Here is a 6,000-nt window from a genome sequence, read left to right on the forward strand (position 1 = left end):
CCGAATTGTTCTATTGTTTCTAACTATTGACAAGTCAGTGGAATGAAATGTGCTTTCAGAAGCTGTGTAGCTGACATCATCTTGTTCAGCTCAGAGCCATCTATGTGTATTCACTCCCTTTGAAAGTTTCAGTAGTTGATGCTGAATAAGCAAAAAGTACCTTTGAATACAATAAAAACATAAACTATGGGAAGCAGAAGCTGAGTCATGGAGAGGAAAGAGAAGGAAAGATTAAGAATCAATAGGAAATGAATTAACTAAAAAGATGCTGCTCTGTGCAGTCAGGATATGAGATAAATCACAGAATGAAAACAAAAACTGACAAAATAATGACGATGAGAAAGAATGAGAAGTGAAAACAGAAGGGTGAATCAGACAAACAGAAAATATTTCCACTAGGAAAAAAAAGAAAAAAGTAAGTAACAAGATATAGAGTAACTCAGGCAGAAAGCAAATCAGTTTGAGAAAGGTAAATAGAAAAAAAGTGATTCAGAGAGTGACAGATCTAAGAGATGTGAACTTGTCAAAGATAGATAAGGTGGTCATAGGTAGCACTGAGGGTCATAGCTAACAAAAAATGTGTAAAGGATCATATAGAGAGTGGAATAATTAGTTTTACTAGGTAACAGAAATAAAGAGCAAGCACAAGCAGAGGAAAGAACCGTTGCACTGTGAGCTTTCATAGCCATGTTACAGCAACCTCACTCTATGTTGCAGCTTCTGATTGCTGAATGATAATGGCAGGATGGCCTGAAAAATTAAAGGCAAACATTTTATTTTCCATAAGTCCATGCTGTTCAGAAATTGGCTTCTTTTCTCATTTGAAGATCAGTCATTTCACATATTTGATTGTTGCCTCTTTGCCTTTTGTTTGCTACATTCTCTTTTTAGGGAGTTACAAAGCAAATGCTGTCTTTAGTCATTCAGATGCAAAATGAGAACTTCTTTTTTTTTCTGTAAAAACGCTTAAAGATTTTTAGAACCTAATTTTTTAAGAGGTAATGCCAATCCTATGACTCCCTTTCAGAACCTAGGAGTGAAACTTGTCCCTTTTCTTTTTTGATTCACTGAGAAACTTTTACTTACAGCCTTGGGTTGTTTAATCCGCTGATCTAAACAGGACATAGTTGGCATGAAAGAACTGCTGTCTTCAAAAGCTTATTTTTAACAATGTGTATGATCTCTCCTCCTAAAAATGACTCACTGTGAGCTAAGCACAGCCTAGCTACAAAGAATTACCCTTTTACAGAGTGACTGAATGAATTACATAACCTTTTGTGTTTGAATGCAGGCTGCCCAATTGTGATAGAAAAAGGCTGTGTACCCTGTCCCTACGTACTGACAAAATGGAAAAAGTTCAATAGTGGATTCTACTCCCCAGACTCTCTCAGCTAAATGTAATAGGATATTGAGAGTTTTACCCCTTTGCTGTTTACGCAGCATTTGACTGAGTCAGAGCCTATCTGCCCACAGGTGGCTGCTCCCCTGCCCCTTTAGAGTCATCACCCCAGCCAGGCAGTCAATCACCTGTTCCCGGACCTCAGGCTTTTATGGACCCTTGAGAGGGTGCCACTATCATAGTACCTCATTTACTTTCTCTGACCCCTCTGGAATACCTTTGACCCCTCTGGGTAAGAACATCCTCCAAAATTCTTAAAACTCAATTTCCAGCACTGAAACCAACTCATTACCTTCATCAGCAGCTGCTTGGCCTTGTTGTTGAGCCACAGAAATGATTAACGGACTGAAGCATCTCCCTTTCGAGGTGAGGCTGAGGGAGCTGGACCTCTTCGGTTTGGAGGAGACTTAGGGGTGACCTCAACAACATTTATAAATGTGTAAAGGATGTGCATCAGGAGGATGGAGCCAGGCTCTTCTCAGTAACATGCATAGGGGCAATGGGTGTAGTAACATAGGACAAGGGGCAATGGGTGCAAGCTGGAACACAGGAGGTTCCACAAAAATATGAGAAAAAACTTTTTTACTGTGAGGGTGACAGAGCAGTGGAATGGGCTGCCCGGAAGGTTGTGGGGTCTCCTTTTCTGGAGACATTGAAAACCTGTCTGGATGCATTCCTGTGTGACCTAATCAAGGCGTTCCTGCTAAGGCAGAGGGATTGGACTAGATGATCTTTGAGGTCCCTTTCAATCCTTGACATTCTGTGATTCTGTGCATTGTGGGAACTGCAGTTACCAGAATTTAATCTCTCTAGGATCTACAATCACAGGTCCAGCATGCTGCAAGAGCAGTTGCACAGGGAAATGGTAGGGAGCCGCATGCATCATTTCAATTCCATGGTCTGTAACTGCTCATACATGTTTTTTTTTTCCAGCTCCTTTCATTTTCCATTTTACCTCCCAAGTGAGCAGGAGCAGGTAGTGCCCTAGATCATGATGTTCCACTACCTCCAGCCATAACAACATTTGTGGTCAAGGGTTTGTTGTCAAACAGCTGTGAGTTGTCAGTAGTCGGCAACTTTTTGTTCCAACTACACCATCACCTTTATCCATTCTTAGAAAGCTACGCATTCAAATCTAGGGAAATGGTGGCAACTGCACTGATCATAAGACTGTACTATAATGTGCTCTACAATCAATTAAAAACAGCTTTTTAATAGTAAAGCTTTATGTTTTATTATTTCCACTGACCTTAGTGAACAATAAACACTAACCTATTCTCTTACCCTTTTATATACTGAATGAGACATCTTTCTACAACTATTCAATGTTCTCAATCTGCTCTCTTTAGTTTATTAATCCTTCCACTTAATTTCAGATTTCTATTCTCATCTAGAGTTATTGTTTATCTCATTTCAGTAACATTTTCACATGTAAGCCTTTTGTAATATTTTAACACTCTCATTAACTAGTTTGTTCTAGGAAGACATGAAAGGCTTTCTAAATGCTTCAAATTTAAGAGTTACTTCAGATACCTCAAAGACTTTGTGTCAAAACTTCTAGCATTCTACCTTCAAATCTCCCTAGTATGTTTGTCCTAAGCCATGAGCTGTGTTTTAATTTTGATCTTAGCAGTGTGAACGAGAGAACAGTTATTTATAAAGGTACTTTTGTTTCCATTGCGAATGTTCACATTTATATTTATCTTTCACCTACAGCACTTAAATACTTCAAAAAGAAAGACTCGGATTTTTTACAGCTTAATGTCCTGCATATTCAAAATAGATCCTTTCAATTTTAACTATCTTTACACACGAGTAGACTATTTTAATTCTTATTTGCTATTGGATTTTCTTGTTTTTAAGTGGAGACTGAATGGAACTATGATGAGGCAAACCAGCCATGTATTTAAAATGCCAAAACAATTGTCTACTAGTTAATCTGTCAATAAAACTTATCTTGGTGTTCTTGTTTACCTCTCCACTAGTAAGAACACCTTTATTTACAGGCACAAATCTCAGATTTAGAGGCATAGTGACTTTGTCCATAGGTGATGGATCTAAACTAGCATGGTGGAGTAAATGAGCCACAGGGTAAAAATAATCAGCAATCAGAACTAATCAAAAAACATAAGTATGCTGGAACTGAAGATCTCTCTACCAAGACCAGATGTTCTCTAAAGGCTAAGTTTTATTACAACACCAGCTACAGGAATTAAAAAAAGAAATTAGATTTTAGTAAACTACATGAATTTTATGCTGTTGAAGATATAATTAGATGACCACAGGATCTTTTTCCTCATAAACATTTCAAAATGTCCATGATGACTGTGACAGACCAACTTTGCTGATTATCAGGAAACGCTTCACAATCTGTGGCTAGACGTAACAAGTGGTGTGTTAAATATTGCGTGTTATAGAGCCCCTGAAACTAGTACAGGATGATAGAGAAGGGCTGTCCTACGGAGTCTACCACAGAGAAATGCCTATCATGCTTTTCCCCATGGGGAAACCTCACAGGGAAATGTTTTAGTGCTTGCTGAAAGCTTTTGAGTTAGAGCATGCCACATTAGCAGCTAATTCAAATACAGTGAATTTAAAACAAATATTAAAATGCTATTAAACTTTCTCAACAGAAAATGGGTTTGGACAGATGAATTTATTTTAAGAATGCAGCCAAAAATATCAAAATATTTGAATAATAGAATGCAATAGTATAAATTGATATGCTACATCTGACCTCTCTTTTGGCAACAGAGAAAAGAAGAGCACTGTCATAAGTATAGTGGCTTTCTTGATCTCTGCAGCTCAGTGCACAGCTGTTCTCAGTGATGGGAGGCTTGCAAGGAAAGACAAATGAGAAACAAGTCATGCATACAAATCCCTAATGCACTATAATTCTTGCGGCTGATAGCCCCAGCTAAATGCCTCCTTAGTGATGGAGAGTTATAATCTGCATACCATTGATTTGTGCAAAATAAAAGACTAATTCTAAAACACAGTTCATTAACAATTGAGCATGGAGAAGAGTGAAGTTTGTTTCTTCAAAGACTCTGCTTATTTTGAATATTTGAGATGTTTATCAACAAAATTCTGCAGAAACTGTACATAGGTATCTCCAGCACTGGGGATAGTTCTTTGATGGTAACTGCACACAGTGTAAGTCATTGAGTGTGCAATCATCAACAATGTCTGTCCAGCAGCCACAGAGACCTTTGTGTTTGCTTCTCTTCCTCTCCCTTCCCCTGCAATTCCTCTCCTGCTCTCCCATAGAAGATCTGCCCCTTGCTGCACTGACATGCAAGTAGGAGTCACGAGAGCACAAGTGGACTCAGTTTCAAAAGACAGCTGAAAGATGCTCTTTTCTTTCTGTAGCAGGTTAAATAAGGGATGATCAAAGAATATCACAGTCTGTCAAATTACATTAGTAGCTCTTAAATGGGATTTTTTCTCTTATTGGTATGTCTCTTCTGTAAGTTGGATGATTCCAATCTACTCTTAGCTATTTCTAAAGCCATGTAAGAACATTTAAAAAAATATATTCCCTAGGAATTCCTACTGCTCTTGCATAGAATTTTGTTATATACATACATATATATATATATATATATTTTTTTTTTTCCACCTAGTATCTATACAGTTAGATCTCAGATATATAAACATATTCAGTAACTGAGGAGCAACTAGAAAGTTTTGGCAGTCCCCTACATACCCCAAATGCAACCTGCTGCTGCTCACACTGAACATGCTGACCTGTAGGAGATGTCATGCTACGTTCAGGCAATGCTAATAAAATCACATGTTTTCCCCAAAGCAGAAATTTGTATGCAACTGTTTTCTGCTTGAGTGGAAGAATGTATTCTGAAGGAGACACTATCAATTAAATGCATTTTAATTTGGTGAAAATTGCAAAGCCAACTAGAATTTTAGCAATATACACCTTACAAAATTATTAAGTAAAAATATACATTCATCGTGGCTTGCTCAATGTTTAGAATGTGATTCATCGGCAAGAATGACCGCTGTTGAGGCAGCATAGGGCTGCAGAGCAGCTAACCATTTAGGACTAATTTTGGAAAGGAGTGTTCTCTTGGGATGCTCCAAACGAGGGCTATTGGAGCACCACCTGCTGCACTGTCACAAAACTGCTGCACTATTTGCTGCTGGGGACTAGCAGCAAAGGAGATGCTAAGAAAAGGAGAATGCACATGCATTTTCATGATTAGGCAACACATTTCTGATCTTTTCTACTATTCTGCCATTTACACTATTTAGCCTGTGTTGCTAATCGGATTAGTGAGTGCAGTTCTGGGCTCCACACAGGACCACCAGAGATCAAACCCTATGTCTGAGAGCACTGTTCAGGCACCCCCAGAACTCTGGCACTCGGGGCCGAGCCCCGGGCATCCCGTTCCCCGCCCACCGCCCTGTGGTGCAGCCCCTTTCCCTGACCCCCAGCTGCCCTCCCCTGACGCAGCTCCATGCCGTTCCCTCGGGCCCTGTCGCTGTCACACAGAGCAGAGCTCAGCGCTGCCCCTCCGCTCCCTGTGAGGAGCTGCAGCCGCCATCAGGCCTCCCCTCAGCTCCTCTGTTCTATGCTGAGC

This window comes from Lagopus muta, chromosome 1 (assembly GCF_023343835.1).
Source record: "Lagopus muta isolate bLagMut1 chromosome 1, bLagMut1 primary, whole genome shotgun sequence".
Taxonomy (NCBI): domain Eukaryota; kingdom Metazoa; phylum Chordata; class Aves; order Galliformes; family Phasianidae; genus Lagopus; species Lagopus muta.